The sequence below is a fragment of the Coregonus lavaretus genome (genome assembly GCF_964263955.1).
Source record: "Coregonus lavaretus genome assembly, chromosome: 9".
NCBI lineage: Eukaryota > Metazoa > Chordata > Actinopteri > Salmoniformes > Salmonidae > Coregonus > Coregonus lavaretus.
The window spans coordinates 56,812,464-56,829,731 of record NC_139996.1 but is presented as its reverse complement, the minus strand read 5'-3'; the positions used below and the strand labels follow the sequence as shown (position 1 = coordinate 56,829,731).

General features: G+C 41.4%; 1 protein-coding gene and 1 long non-coding RNA gene across 2 annotated transcripts in view; both read right to left on the bottom strand.

The window, feature by feature from the left end:
• The window catches only part of LOC311135002 (uncharacterized protein), a 128,476-nt gene that overhangs the window by 45,924 nt on the left and 65,284 nt on the right, over positions 1 to 17,268 (bottom strand). The gene's annotated exons all lie outside the window — the stretch shown is intronic.
• LOC311135007 lies at positions 2,784 to 7,574 on the bottom strand. The gene is made up of 4 exons (XR_014613730.1): positions 7,428 to 7,574; positions 6,991 to 7,168; positions 6,544 to 6,696; positions 2,784 to 4,221 (listed from the first exon to the last, which is right to left on the bottom strand). It is a non-coding gene; the product is annotated as an uncharacterized lncRNA (long non-coding RNA).

Genomic DNA, 17,268 nt, shown 5'->3' with positions numbered 1-17,268 from the left:
ATGCATTGTTCAGAAACATACAACAATTCTCTTCATTACTCCACGTGCTTAACCTACGTCACTTTTGTTTTGAGCAGACACTGTCGGTCAGAGAGGGGCACCTGGCTCACGCCGGGAAGTAGCCCGGTTTCAAAATGAATGCAATCACTTTTCACTCGATGCAAACTCCGCCTTATAATCACCTGTTTCCCACTGGTTGCCCTTAAAGGGTAGGTAGCATAAACATAACCACATGCAACATATGGATGGATTTGCATTAGAATATGCATCAAAAGTCCCAAAGCAAAATTACACCTTACTTTTCTATTTTTCGAGTTATTACATGAAACTGATCACAATTCCGAAGAATGCCGGAAAAAACATTTGTGACTTGTTTCAGGAAACTAGGCGTATGTCGCGCATCACTACTTCACAGGAGAGGCATTTGAACGCCTTCTGGAACATGTGAACTTAATGTGCCTTAATAACAAACTTGTATGCCATCTGTAAATACGAATACAATTGTTAAATTACGAGCCTAGTTGGTTTAGCCACGGCCATGATTTGCTGAGATAATGAATGGGCTGGACATGCCGAGAGATGAGTTCGGATTGGTCTGCCATGTAGCACGCTTCTGTCTATAACATGAGCTAGTCAGTATGTGTAGGTAATCCTTTCTAAAGCGGCTAATTTGAAAGATATCACGTAGTAGAAGTGCAAGTGTGTTGCTCTCCACTTTCTGGAGGACCGAGTTTTGAAATCAGTGGAATGCCCGGTGGAATTAGAGTATGATAGCTAAGGAGATGGAGAAAATTATGGTGTTTGATTGCAAATATGCAGAGGGAGTCGAAAAGAGAACACATAGAAGGCTGTTGTATAAAACCCCTGTCTCCGGATTAAATCTTCAAACTAAAGGCAACCATGGCATCCGTGACAAGAGAGGGAGAAGCGTCCATCCACGTATATGGGTAAGAGAGTCTAGCTAGCTACATTTTCAGAAATTATACGTTTCTAATTCTGTCAGGAAGTCGTTTTCATTTCAAGTTAAAACATACTGAAAGCTAGCTAGCTAACATTAGCTGGCTGGCTCGCTAGCTAACGTTACGTGTATGATCTGTGTAGTAATATTATTTGTATCTCAGAGCCAAATTGCATTGCTAGTTATAGCCTAATGTTAGCCTGCTAGCTAACATTGAACCTGGTTGGTTAGCTACCTGCAGATTCATGCAGGGCAGTAACGTTATGAGTTGGGATTATGGTTCATTGTTTAGCTAGCTAGCTACATGTCTAAACAAAAGACTCCACTATGCATGTAACCATTTCACTACACCTTCTGTATCCTGTGCATGTGACAAATAAACTTTGATTTTATTTGATAAAGTATGTGTTTACCAGAGACAGTAATGTGATAAACATGTCTGAAATTAGGATATAACGTTAGGCCAGCGAGACAGTGACCAAGTTCTAAAATCTTCCGGTAGAATGCCCTGCTTTTATTTCATCACACTCACAACCGTAAGCTATTTTCTGTAATTGGCTCGACATTAACTTGTAAATAATGATAATGTTGTGAGTTTATTTTCCTGTAATAATGAAGACAAATGAGCTAAAGTGAAGACATTGTAAGCTATATGATATGGTCATTATTTGAACTGGCTAGCCCGCTAACTTAACATTAGCTTGCTAGCTAACAAGCTAGAAACAAACCAAAACATTGTTTAGAAAGTTGCTTTTAGTTGCCTGGTTTGCTAGATTGACATATACTAAATTCATTTTTAAACAGGTGGGTTTATTATTAAAATACACTATTTATGCTATTTTGGACCACCGTGCTGTTTAAGTCATGCAGCCTGTAGTGTTTGTGTTCATACTTTTTCATAACGGCAAGTTTGATGTCGGATGACAATAGAATGTTCATGATGTCACTGCGACAACTCTCGACAGACGTAGTATAAACCAGCCTTTAGTCTTGAAATTGTTGGGTGTTTAAGTACATGGCCTCACATGTGAATCCTTAAAGAGATGGGTGTGGCTAAGGCTTAAGAGGGTGTGAATGATGCTGAATGGGTGTAGACAAAGAAGAGCTCTCTAGTAGGTGTACCAAAACATTCAAGGACAATTTTCTCAAAAGTGAAGTTACAAGTTTATCAACTTTCAAAGCAGAATTACTTTCCCATTATTCCTCAACTGTAGTGTATGATATACCATTTTCTAGCTCTGAGTCTCTACTTTTATCCAATGTAAAAAACACAATTTCAAATGTTACTTCATAAGGCTGAATCGAGCCGGTCGGTCATATTTACGGGGTGTGACGTAATATGGAGGACCCAGCAAGCCAGCCTGTTCCCTATGATGTAAACTCCAACAGAAATAACTTGAAATGTATAACTTAAACCAAATCGTTTGCACTCATGACTACTGGTTTCTATTTAATTTTCAACCAACTTACAAGCAAATACTTGCAAGGTTGCTAGCCAACTTAGCCTGCTAATGTTAGCCCTACCAGTCTGCTAACGTTACATTAGCATTTCAGGAGTCAGTCAGTTGCTATCAACACCTTGCTGTACAACTACATTAAAGTAAACCAATGTTTTGGAAATACATAACCACATTTAACCAGTTATCAAAGTGTTATATGCAGTTAATGTTATCTTAGCCAGCAAACTAGCCAGCCAGTTAACGTTAGTTCTTTTATCCAGCTAGCTAGCCTAGCCAGCTAACGGTACAACAATGAAGACCATTGAGCACAGGCAGTAACCCACAGAACATAACTAAAACAAAACCCTCCAGGAGATAAACAAAAAAAAAGCAAAGAGAGCGGAGACTTACATATTGACGGCTGGGGCCCATCATGGTAAGGACTGTAGGCCGAGTTAGCTACCAAACAAAGCGAGAGCGGCACTTCCGATGTGAGAAGCCTAGCTTGCTATTTTAGCCAGCTAACTAAACTTGCCAGCTAGCATATCACTGCAGAGTAAACGTCCGCCAGACAGCGACTATGAGCATAGCAGGAACTCTGTTTCCCCTGGGTCTTCCCTTTTTGGAGAATCTGATGAGGAAGAGGTGGTGCTAGAAGAGGCAGCTGAGGCACAGATCACTTTCCCATTTGGATTTGAGCCCGAAGCAAGACCCCAAGATCGTGCTGGTGCTGAACTTGTAGTGCAGGATGCAGTTCATCAGCTAGAATTTAGGTTATCTTGGGCGGTACAACCAGTGTTGCCAACTGTTTCTCAGTGAGATCCCCGCTATTGGCTCCTTGATTTGTTGCTAGAAGTCGCTTGATTACGTTTTACCATTGCCACGAAGTCACAGCACCAATTTGCCTTGCTGCGGCACAGCTGCGGTCCCAGGCAAAGCGTTTCCGCACCCTCTCCCGCTGCACACCCCCTCCCCTTGTGCTTTTATGCCTGTGTGTGCACCACTGCTGTGACTTCTGTTGCACAGACCGCTTCTCCTGCTCTCGTTTGCGGTAGAATAGAGTGGGAAAAGTCTCTAAATGCTATTAACACCATAGAAACCCTTGGTGTCAAACTCCCCAAAGGCAGACGGAAAAGTAGTTGAATTTGTCGTTGTAATCTTTTACCAATAAAGGTCGCTGGAGGGGTCTGAAAACTCGCTAAATACAGCGACAAAGTCACTAAATTGGCAACACTGGGTATAACCGTGTGCCAATTCCAGCGTGTGCAGTCAATGAGAAATAGGTTCTCAAATGACAACATGCCCTAAAAATAATTCAAACCAGTTTTTCCTTTTTATTATTAACAGTTATAAAATATATGTTATACCAATACATCACGTTTGTCATGGGTCTTTAAAGAAATAAAAATATAATTTACAAATACAATAAATAATTGTACATATGTTTATACAATTCTTTATGAATGATTGAGTTCCACTCTGAAAGCTTGGCGGCAGCAGCAGAGACGTGCAGAATTTGGTTTGAGGAGTGTCAAGGAGCCCAACATCCGATTAACATACACCGCAGGCAGAAGTGTAGGTGTGGAGTTAGGCTTGTTAAAGGCTCAAAGTGCTGCTTACACTTATCCAATTATCTCAGCTCAGTAATGGGAAGTAAACAAGGGTAGACGGTACAAGAGAACAACTTTGTGATACAAAACCCTAATGACAGTTACAGCTCTACCCTAGCAGAAAGACAGGAATCAGCTTAGGGCTTAATGCAGTTGTGTTGATGGCAGCGTGACAATAGAAGGCTGATGTTGAACTGAGGTGGTATTCAGGTTTCTAGAGAAAGAGGTAGGGAGAAAGACAGAACAAGAAATTAAGTCTCAAGTTCACATATTTGAAAACATATACAGTGAGGGAAAAAAGTATTTGATCCGCTGCTGATTTTGTTTGTTTGCCCACTGACAAAGAAATGATCAGTCTATAGTTTTAATGGTAGGTTTATTTGAACAGTTAGAGACAGAATAACAACAACAAAATCCAGAAAAACGCATGTCAAAAATGTTGATTTGCATTTTAATGAGGGAAATAAGTATTTGATCCCCTCTCAATCAGAAAGATTTCTGGCTCCCAGGTGTCTTTTATACAGGTAATGAGCTAAGATTAGGAGCACACTCTTAAAGGGAGTGCTCCTAATCTCAGTTTGTTACCTGTATAAAAGACACCTGTCCACAGAAGCAATCAATCAATCAGATTCCAAACTCTCCACTATGGCCAAGACCAAAGAGCTCTCCAAGGATGTCAGGGACAAGATTGTAGACCTACACAAGGCTGGAATGGGCTACAAGACCATCGCCAAGCAGCTTGGTGAGAAGGTGACAACAGTTGGTGCGATTATTCGCAAATGGAAGAAACACAAAATAACTGTCAATCTCCCTCGGCCTGGGGCTCCATGCAAGATCTCACCTTGTGGAGTTGCAATGATCATGAGAACGGTGAGGAATCAGCCCAGAACTACACGAGAGGATCTTGTCAATGATCTCAATGCAGCTGGGACCATAGTCACCAAGAAAACAATTGGTACCACACTACGCCGTGAAGGACTGAAATCCTGTAGCGCACGCAAGGTCCCCCTGCTCAAGAAAGCACATATACATGCCCGTCTGAAGTTTGCCAATGAACAACTGAATAATTCAGAGGAGAACTGGGTGAATGTGTTGTGGTCAGATGAGACCAAAATCGAGCTCTTTGGCATCAACTCAACTCGCTGTGTTTGGAGGAGGAGGAATGCTGCCTATGACCCCAAGAACACCATCCCCACCGTCAAACATGGAGGTGGAAACATTATGCTTTGGGGGTGTTTTTCTGCTAAGGGGACAGGACAACTTCAAGGCATCAAAGGGACGATGGACGGGTCCATGTACCGTCAAATCTTGGGTGAGAACCTCCTTCCCTCAGCCAGGGCATTGAAAATGGGTTGTGGATGGGTATTCCAGCATGACAATGACCCAAAACACACGGCCAAGGCAACAAAGGAGTGGCTCAAGAAGAAGTACATTAAGGTCCTGGAATGGCCTAGCCGGTCTCCAGACCTTAATCCCATAGAAAATCTGTGGAGGGAGCTGAAGGTTCGAGTTGCCAAACGTCAGCCTCGAAACCTTAATGACTTGGAGAAGATCTGCAAAGAGGAGTGGGACAAAATCCCTCCTGAGATGTGTGCAAACCTGGTGGCCAACTACAAGAAACGTCTGACCTCTGTGATTGCCAACAAGGGTTTTGCCACCAAGTACTAAGTCATGTTTTGCATAGGGGTCAAATACACTGCTCAAGAAAATAAAGGGAACACTTAAACAACACATCCTAGATCTGAATGAAATAATCTTATTAAATACTTTTTTCTTTACATAGTTGAATGTGCTGACAACAAAATCACACAAAAATTATCAATGGAAATCAAATTTATCAACCCATGGAGGTCTGGATTTGGAGTCACCCTCAAAATTAAAGTGGAAAACCACACTACAGGCTGATCCAACTTTGATGTAATGTCCTTAAAACAAGTCAAAATGAGGCTCAGTAGTGTGTATGGCCTCCACGTGCCTGTATTACATTTTACATTTTAGTCATTTAGCAGACGCTCTTATCCAGAGCGACTTACAGAAGCAATTAGGGTTAAGTGCCTTGCTCAAGGGCACATCGACAGATTTTTCACCTAGTCGGCTCGGGGATTAGAACCAGCGACCTTTCGGTTACTGGCACAATGCTCTTACCCACTAAGCTACCTGCCCCACCTGTATGACCTCCCTACAACGCCTGGGCATGCTCCTGATGAGGTGGCGGATGGTCTCCTGAGGGATCTCCTCCCAGACCTGGACTAAAGCATCCGCCAACTCCTGGACAGTCTGTGGTGCAACGTGGCGTTGGTGGATGGAGCGAGACATGATGTCCCAGATGTGCTCAATTGGATTCAGGTCTGGGGAACGGGCGGGCCAGTCCATAGCATCAATGCCTTCCTCTTGCAGGAACTGCTGACACACTCCAGCCACATGAGGTGTACACATCAATGCAATTAAGCAAATCAGATTTGACACATCAATACAACTAATTGTGTAACAATTTTACAGTAGGACAGTAGAACAGTAGACAATATGCATGGCTTACCTGAACAATTTCTATGTTCTGGATCTTGTTTATTCTCTGTTCAACAGCAGTGAATGTCCCAAACTTCACAGAGTGGCCGGGACTACCATGTGTCTTTCCATGACATACTGACCAGGTGAATCCAGGTGAAAGCTATGTCACTTGTTAAATCCACTTCAATCAGTGTAGATACAGGGGAAGAGACAGGGTAAAGAAGGATTTTTAAGCCTAGAGACAAATGAGACAGATTGTGTATTTGTGCCATTCAAGGGTGAATTGGCAAGACAAAATATTTAAGTGCCTTTGAAAGAGGTATGGTAGTAGGTGCCAGGCACACCGGTTTGTGTCAAGAACTGCAACGCTGCTGGGTTTTTCACGCTTAACAGTTTCCCGTGTGTATCAAGAATGTTCCACCACCCAAAAGACTAAGTTGCGCTCACAATTCAAAATATGCACACCACTACTCACCCAGTGATCACATCTTCCTCATCCTCAGCTGGGATGTAGTCCTCATCCTCCATGTCCTTTCCATCACCATAGATGTCCTCGTTTTCCTCCTCAAAACCCAGGTCCATCTCTTCATCTTCTCCAATTAATGTGTATTGCACAAATTGGGATTGCGCCAAAGTGTTGATTGTTTAAAATCCTAGACATAATTCAGTATGTGCACATCAAATTAAATCTGCTCAGGTTTTATGATAATAAATTATTGTTATTGACAGCTTTGTGAAAAATTGTTTGCCTGGTCACGAGGTGAGGTGAGCAGTATACATATTTATTTTATTTTACCTTTATTTAACTAGGCAAGTCAATTAAGAACAAATTCTTATTTACAATAATGGTCTACCAAGAGGCAAAAGGCCTCATGCGGGGACGGGGCTGGGATTTATAACATGATGACTCACCAATGCTTCTTGTATGTGGCATTAGAAATGACACCTCTGTGCCTTTATGACACGTTGGTCCCAATGCAGGTGATGCGACCGGCACTTCAGACAGAGACTACACAAGAAGGTCCCTCACCAAGAGAAGGCTCATCCTGGACACTGGGTGCTAGACACTAGATTTCTAGGGAAAAAATGTAGAAAATATATTAATTATCTAAAAGATGTCAGATCAGTAGTTAGATCTAATCATCAATCAACATCCATTTGCTGCCTATTTTCACAGCAATGACTTATTATTTTACTATACTATTTGTGTTCTACATTTACATTTACATTATTTAGCAGACTCTCTTATCCAATATGTTGGTGAATGTGTTTATTTAGGCTTAGGCCATTTTTCCCCTTGGGGTATCAAAAGTATATCTTATCTCACAGACTAATATATCAGCGTAATGCATGTATAAAGACTAGCTATCATTTATCACATTATGCAAGCAATATTATATAATAAAAGCTAAAAGTGAATTAGCTAGCTAGGTTGCCAATTGACTTAGCTCGCTAGACAGCAAACTTTTGGCAGACTAATTTGGCAAACAATTTTAGGCACTACATTTTAGGCTGACAACTTTTGGTATGCAATGCAATGATATTTACCAAATTTAGCAGACAATTTATGGAGCTCATCTTTTGATGGATATATTTTGGTATACAATGACATTGACCAACAGGACCATCTGCAAAAATAACTTTAGCTGATGTTAGCTAGCCATCCAAGTAGGAGAGGTGGCTGGCTGGCTGGCTCCCATTTCTCAATCCCAGCAATGTGTCGACATGTTTTTGGAACACAGTCACAAGTTGACAAGCTTGCTAGCTAGCAGAGAGAGAGACTAGCTAAGTTAGCTGGTCAAAAACATTGCAGGCAGTGTTGCCTTATTGTAACGTTTCTAGTATACAGGTAGCAACCTTATAATAAACGTTAGCTAGCTAGATATAACTATCTATAAATGTTAGTTAGATGATGATAGATGTAATTTATACAAAATACATAGCTAGGTCACATTGAACTTACCCGGTTTCTCTCCTCCACTGCTGACACTCACGATGTAACGTTACAGGTAGGTCGGTAGGAAACCGAGGTTATAGGCATTTCATGCTCGCCACAGAACCTGGTTTCAGACTGAGTCTCATTCCGAATCCTGCCTTCCACTGGTTATAGCCATCGAAATCCTCCGGGGATAAATGAGCACTGCATACAGTAGACATGCCTGCGGTTCCCTTACTCCAATCCGATTGCTTCAACCAGAAAAACTGGACCCACTTCAAAGCTAGCTTCTCGTTTTGGGACACAAATGAGTCGTAACCCTGTCCTTGTGGGTATTACTGCATCCAGCAACACCACACCTCCTTGGCATATTTATCTATAAAAAAACTGCTAGGTCTGAAATGAAAACGAACACTAGCGACTACTACAACACTCACTAGCTCGCGCGACTACCCCTACTAAACGCACAGGAGAAGAGCACTAGTTCTCCATATGATGTTGAGAAACAGTGCATTGTGGGTAGTTCCCGAAGAGATCCAGAAATAAGTTAACCTCTACGGGATCGGTGTCTAATGTGATTAGCATGACTGTTGTAAGTAACAGCAAACTTTCCAGGACATAGACATGTCTTATATGGGCAGAAAGCTTAAATTCTTGTTAATCTAACTAAACTGTCCAATTTACAGTAGCTATTACAGTGAAAAAATACCATGCTATTGTTTGAGGAGAGTGCACAACAACAAAAAACGTTTCACGGCAACTGGTTTGATATATACCTTCAGAGGTGAATGTAACGTAGTTACATTCAATAATCTTGCTCTGATTTGTCATCCTAAGGGTCCCAGAGATAAAATGTAGCATAGTTTTATTTGATAAAATCTATTTTTATATTCAAATGTAGGAACTGGGTTTGAACCCTTGCTGTTTCTGGCTCCACAGCCACCCCACCATCTAGATGTGTGAAAATTAGTGTATAAGCTAATGATCCATCATATATGACATTCCCGGGAGTGTGTAAATGTACATTTGGTATTACCATATCATTTTTGTATGTTCTCTATAGTTATATATTTGAAAATGTATCAATTGACCAAATCGGCACATTTGGGCAGACTTGATACAAAATAGTCCAGTATTGCAATGCTTCACTGGATCAATCTGAAACTTTGCACACAAACTGCTACCATCTAGTGGCCAAAATCTAAATTGTGCCTAAACTGCAATATTATATTGTGGCCTTTCTCTTGCATTTCAAAGATGATGTATTATCTTTTACCAGATCTTATATTCACCTACATTAATTTCACATTTCCACAAACGTCAAAGTCCTTCCTTTCAAATGGTATCAAGAATATGCATATCCTTGCTAAAGGTCCTTCAGGTACATCATTTTAGGCGAAAATTGAAGAAAAAAAGGGTCCGATCCTTAAGAGGTTAATATGTAAAAACACAAAAATATATGTATGTTTATAGTTATAGGTAACCAGATCGTGACTACAACTAAGTCTTTAACCACACAATGTTGTTATTTTGGTGAGTAAAAACTCATAATTCCTACTAGGCCTGTGGCGGTCACGAAATTTCATCAGCCGGTGATTGTCAAATAACTGTCGGTCTCACGGTAATTGACCGTTAATTAACATAAAACACATTTAGCATCTCCTGGCTTCCACACATAGGCTATAAGCCACTGATGCAGACCTTTGGAACAACTACATTTAAAAAAGTCTAATAAATTCATGTAATATAGCCTAAACCTTCACAATAAATCCATTATATATTTTAGACAGGTCTAAAGAAACATGATATGAAGAACATGTAGTCTATTTCAGATGAACAGAATAGCATACTCTGAGTTGTCCTTATGTTAGGCCCTGATCTGGCTATGCCAAATGGCTGTGGGCTACACTAGTTCATTTAGCAGACAAGATTTGCTTATAATTCTGTGGTATTATTTTATAGTATGAAGAATACAACTGAACAAAGCGGAAAAAAATAGAAAGGATATTTTCCTGCAAACGATTTGAGGGAGTGCGCACATGCGGCTATTCTGTGTTGAGTGGTTAATGTAACTTCAGTTGTTCTACAAACGTTGGGCTATGTATTGATTTTTAATACATTGTAAGGCTGCATGATGCGACTAATGATGATTTGAAAAAAGTCGCTTGAAAGGCATGAGCTCCGCTTTGTCTTTTGCGCAGGCTGTACACACTTCATCAGTCTCTCATTCACAATTTGACAAGCACTTGATAATACCTTGAATTTACCGGCGGCGGCGCCTTGTGTGGCGGTAATGCACCCTAAAAAAATCCATGCCTTTTGCAGCCAGTGGCCGTTGTGCCCTTCTCCCTGAGTGCTGCGTGCTCCGAAACACCTCTCACTCACATGGCTCTCAGTCACGTGATCGGGTCTTTCTCATAGGCTACAAGTGAAGGCACATGCATCGGGGACGCAACTGCGTGCGTCCTTATCCAATTCCGGCTTGCATATTGAAGATATTGGAAGAACTGTCCACATTTACTTTTCGTCAGCCAACAAGATGAGTAAGCCTAACGAACAGCAAAAGCACTAGCCTATGTCAATCTACTATCCCCCATAGTACAAAAGTCTACCTATTCTATTCTGTGCGAGAAATAAATAAACATAGTCACACAACAGATCAGAACGTTTAGCTTAAATGTTGATAAACTATTAGGCTATTTCTTCACATTATAAGCGCAGCAATGCGTACACGGCAGTAGGCTATAAGCGCGAATGTTCCATTAGCGGGAAAACACCATTATCAAAAGTGACCGCAAATGCGAATATGCATGTAATGCTTTTATTATAAAGGTGCATTTTTATGGTGAAAATTATCTTCCCCAAACTTCAAACTCACGCGCTGCTTATGTATGCCAGTTAGGCTCCACACCCCTTGTAAAGCGGATTAATGTGCTTAATTTTAAGAAGTTATTTGGCCACTTTAGTTGTGATACAAACCTTAACAAAACAAATAGGCCTATAGGCTAGGCTACATGAGGTATGCGACTATGATAAAAAAAAAACACAAAAAAACGGCTTTGTTTCTTGCCTTACGCTGGGCATCATTCACAAGTGATAATATATAATTCACAAGTGATAGGCTTATATTGTCACCCATCAGACTATTCTTGATTTAAGTATTCAGACCCTTTGACTTTTTCCACATTTTGTTAAGTTACAGCCTTGTTCTAAAATTGATTGTTTTTTCCCCTCATCAATACAATACAATACCCCATAATGACAAAGCAGAAACTGTTTTTTATAGATATTTCCGATACTTTATAAAGAAAAAAAAAATGAAATATCACATTTACATAAGTATTCAGACCCTTTACTCAGTACTTTGTTGAAGCACATTTGGCAGCGATGAGAGAATTGAGTCTTTCTGAGTACGACACTACAAGCTTGGCACACCTGTATTTGGGGAGTTTCTCCCATTCTTCTCTGCAGATCCTCTCAAGCTCTGTCAGGTTGGATGGGGAGTGTTGCTGCAGAGCTACTTTCAGGTCTCTCCAGAGATGGCTGGACAACTCAAGGACATTCAGATACTTGTCCCAAAGCCACTCCTGCGTTGTCTTGGCTGTGTGCTTAGGGTCGTTGTCCTGTTGGAAGGTGAACCTTCGCCCCAGTCTGAGGTCCTGAGCACTCTGGAGCAGGTTTTCATCAAGGATCTCTCTGTACTTTGCACCGTTCATCTTTCCCTCGATCCTGACTAGTCTCCCAGTCCCTGCCGCTGAAAAACATCCCCACATGCTTCACCGTAGGGATGGTGCCAGGTTTTCCCATCTCCACAGAGGAACTCTGGAGCTCAGTCAGAGTGACCATCGGGTTCTTGGTCACCTCCCTGACCAAGGCCCTTCTCCCCTGATTGCTCAGTTTGGCTGGGCAGCCAGCTCTCGGAAGAGTCTTGGTGGTTCCAACCTTCTTCCATTTAAGAATGATGGAGGCCACTGTGTTCTTGGGGACCTTCAATGCTGCAGAAATGTTTTGGTACCATTCCCCAGCTCTGTGCCTCGACACAATCCTGTCTCGAGCTCTACGGACAACTCCTTCGACCTCATAGCTTGGTTTTTGCTCTGACATGTGATGTGGAAAATAATCACTATACTTTATTAAAAATCAAATTTCCTCCAGAGTTTTTGTAGAATCAAGATTTACTTATAATCAAGATTATTACAATTCAAACAAAGCCGTGCTGGTCTGCAGAGTAGCCTCCTTCTCTCTTTCTGCCCCACATCTATATAGTCCCATTCACACACATCCTATCTTAAAATCCCTCCCTCTTCAGTTTCCCGCGCTCTATCACTCCGCCCACTTCCTTTGTCTATGATGGCGGCTAAATTCGACTGTCATTCAGTTTAGAAACAATATTATTACAATCAATCACGCCCTTGTCATGCAAAAACACTCATGTTCAGTTTAAACTCTATTCAACCCCGGGCTCTCCCGGGCTTGACCTGAAGACTGATTGTTGGACATGACAGGTCCATACTTAATCTTTCAAACATACACAAACCCCACCCCATCATGCTGTAATCAATCAAGAAGGTAGCCAAGGAGAGACAAAGGTTTAGCCTGAACTCTGTTCAACCCTGGTGCCGCTCTTTCCACTTCGTTTGAGGAGAGAGACAAAAGGCCACAGTCTGGTTTCAGTCTCTGATAAGGTAGGACGGCCATGGATTTAGGTAAGAGCGAGCAATTCGACCCTAGGTCAGATTCCCACTTCACACACACACAGTGAAATGACCCAAGTAAGTTCTTGCCTAGCAACAGAGAATTCTAACTATATGTTCGTGATTAACTCAGTTTTATCTCATAGTCCACTAAAACATCTCCCTTACATGCACTGTCAACTGTGGGACCTTATATAGACAGGTGTGTGCCTTTCCAAATCTACCACAGGTGGACTGCAACCAAGTTGTAGAAACATCTCAAGGATGATCAATGGAAACAGGATGCACCTGAGTTCAATTTCGAGTCTCATAGCAAAGGGTCTGAATACTTATGTAAATAAGGTATTTCTAAAAAACTTTTTTCACTTTGTCATTATGGGGTATTGTATGTAGATAACAAAATGTGGAAAAAGTCAAGGGGTCTGAATACTTTCCGAATGCACTGTAAAAGGGGAGGTTAGTTAAAAACGAAAGCAACTTTGAGCAATTTTTTGATTGGTTCTCATATGTACACTATTTGCTATATATTTTGATTAGATAAGTGTTCATCCCCCTGAGACAATACATGTTAGAAAACACCTTTGGCAGCGATTACATTTTGGGTTACAGCTGTGAGTCTTTTTGGGTAAGTCTGTAAGAGCTTTGCCCACCTGGATTGTATAATATTTGCCCATTATTTTTTTTTTATTCTTCAAGCTCTGTCAAGTTGGTTGTTGATCATTACTAGAAAGCTTGATTTTCAAGCCGATTTAAGTCAAAACTGTAAGTAGGCCACTCAGGAACATTCAACGTCATCTTGGTAAGCTCCAGTGTAGATTTGGCCTTGTGTTTTAGGTTATTATCCTGCTGAAAAGGGGAATTCGTCTCCAAGTGTCTGTTGGAAAGAAGACCAGGTTTTCCTCTAGGCTTTTGCCTGTGCTTAGCTGTATCAGTTTATTTTTATCCCAAAAAAACTCCCTAGTCCTTGCCAATGACAAGCATACCCATAGCATGATGCAGCCACCACCATGCTTGGAAATATGAAAAGTGGTAGTCATTGATGTGTTGTGTTGGATTTGCCCCAAACATAAACCTTTCACTACTTCACAGGAGAGGCATTTGAATATATTATTTTTTATTTATCTAAATGCGTTTTTGTTTTTTTGCAGAAATGCCATCTGAAACGTGAACTTTCATGTGCCTTAATAACAAACTTGTATGCCATCTAGAAATACGAATCAAATTGTTAAATTACGAGCCTAGTTGGTTTAGCCACGGAAAAGTACAGGAAACTTCCCGCTAGCCATGACTGGCTGACTTAATGGATGGGCTGGACTTAAGAGAGAGCCGAGAGATAAGTTTGGATTTGTCTGCCATGTAGCATGCTTCTGTCTATAACATGAGCTGCTCAGTATGTGTGGATAATCTTGTCTACCATGGCTTTTTTTGAAAGATATCATGAAGAACTGAATAAGTTTTGCTACTGCTCTCAACATTATCGCTCTGAAGTTAATAGCACTATAGACAAAGCTCAGTGGGAAAAGGTTGCTATGGACTACTTTCTGGAGGATGATCGTGCCATGCTACCTCTCTCTGACTCTGAAAATGAATCAGACAATGAGGAAATCCCTAATTTAGATAAAAACGTTTTCATTGAACCAGACATCGTAGAGTCTTCTGATGACAATGGTGTGGAACAAAGAAGTTGACCGAGTTTTGAAATCAGTGGAATGCCCGGTGGAAGCAAAAAGATGATTGCCTGTTGCGGAGAGTCCAAAAAGAGAACACAGAAAGAAGGCTGTTGTATAAAACACCCGTCTCTGGATTAAATCTTCAAACTAAGAGCAACTATGGCATCCATAACAGAGCGGGAGAAGCGTTCATCCATGTATACGGGTAAGAGTCTAGCAACATTTTCAGATATTACAAGTTTCTAATTTTGTCACAAAGTCATTTTCATTTCAGTTAAAACTTACTGTTAGCTAGCTAATGTTAGCTGGCTGGCTTGCTAGCTAACATTAAGTGTATGATCTCTGTAGTTAGCTCAAATTTAACCTAGTTGGTTAGCTAGGTCAAAACAACTGGGAACTCTGAAAAATACGAGGTCCAATCATGACGTCAGTGATCTTCAGGTCAGAAAGTCAGAGCTCTAGAAAGAAACCCGCGTTCCTGAGTTGGAATTCCGAGTTGGATGACCGTTCAAATCAATTTAGTTTTTTCCCCAATTCCCAGTTGTTTTGAACACTCGGAAGGCAGAGTTTTGAACGAGGCATTAGAGTTGGGATTATGGTTAATTGTTTAGCTAGCTAGCTACATGTCTAAACAAAAGACTCCACTATGAAAGTAACCATTTCACTGTACCGTTTTCACCTTCTGTATCCTGTGCATGTGACAAATAAATTCAGATTTTATATAGTGTGTGTTTACCAGAGAAGTTAACGCGAAGAACAACATGACCTGCACCAAAGTCAGATTAGGATATAGGCCAAGGACTAGATAGTGTATTTTGACTGCTTTTTTCTACTACTTTCACCACTTTTAGTCTTGAAATCTTTGGTTGGTTACTACACTGTGAATCCTTAAAGAGATGGGTGGGGCTAAGGCTTAAGAGGGTGTGAACGATGCTGAATGGGTGTAGGCTTAAGAGGGTGTGAACGATGCTGAATGGGTGTAGACAAAGAATGTATGATCTCTGTAATTGCAAACAAAGGTTTCTGTACCAAATATTAAGTTCTGCTTTTCTGATGTATTAAACACTTATGTCATGCAATAAAATGCAAATTAATTACTTAAAAATCATACAATGTGATTTTCTGGATTTTTGTTTTAGATTCCGTCTCTCACAGTTGAAGTGTACTATTATAAAAATTACAGACCTCTACATGCTTTGTAAGTAGGAAAACCTGCAAAATCGGCAGTGTATCAAATACTTGTTCTCCCCACTGTATTTCTACCATATGGTGACCCGACCCACCATTTTAAGTTGTTTGACCAAAGTAAAAGTCCAGCAACACGCCATATTATTCAGAGCCCCATGAAATCAAATCAAACTGTATTTGTCACATGAGCCGAATACAACAGGTGTAGACCTTACAGTTAAATGCTTACTTACAAGCCCTTAACCAACAATGCAGTTTTAAGAAAAAAAAGTGTTCAGTAAAAATAAAAATAAATAATTAAAGAGCTGCGCAAAAATAACAGTAGCAAGGCTATATACAGGGGGTACCGGTACAGAGTCAACGTGCGGGGGCACAGGTTAGTCGAGGTAATTGAGGTAATATGTACATGTGGGTAGAGTTAAAGTGACTATGCATAGATAATAAACAGAGGAGCAGCAGCGTAAAAGAGGGGGGACAATGCAAATAGACCGGGTATACATTCGATTACCTGTTCAGGAGTATTATGGCTTGGGGGTAGAAGCTGTTAAGAAGCCTTTTGGACCTAGACTTGGCACTATGGTACCGCTTGCCGTGCGGTAGCAGAGAGAATACTAGGGTGGCTGGAGTCTTTGGCAACTTGTAGGGCCTTCCTCTGACACCGCCTGGTATAGAGGTCCTGGATGGCAGGAAGCTTGGCCCCAGTGATGTACTGGGCCATACGCACTACCCTCTGGAGTGCCTTGCGGTCGGAGGCCGAGCCGTTGCCATACCAGCTGGTGATGCAACCAGTGAGGATGCTCTCGATGGTGCAGCTGTAGAACATTTTGAGGATCTGAGGACCCATAACAAATATTTTCAGGTCTCCTGAGGGGTAATATGCTTTGTCGTGCCCTCTTCACAACTGTCTTGGTGTGTTTGGACTATGATAGTTTGTTGGTGATGTGGACACCAATTCAACTTGAAACTCTAAACGTGCTCCACTAGAGCCCCGTCGATGAGAATGGCTCGGTCCTCCTTTTCCTGTAGTCCACAATCATCTCCTTTGTCTTGATCACGTTGAGGGAGAGATTGTTATCCTGGCACCACATGGCCAGGTCTCTGACCTCCTCCCTGTAGGCTGTCTCATCATTGTCGGTGATCAGGCCTACCACTGATGTGTCGCCGGCAAACTTTATGATGGTGTTGAGTCGTGCTTGTCCATGCAGTCATGGGTGAACAGGGAGTACAGGTGGGGACTGAGCACGCACCCCTGAGGGGCCACCGTG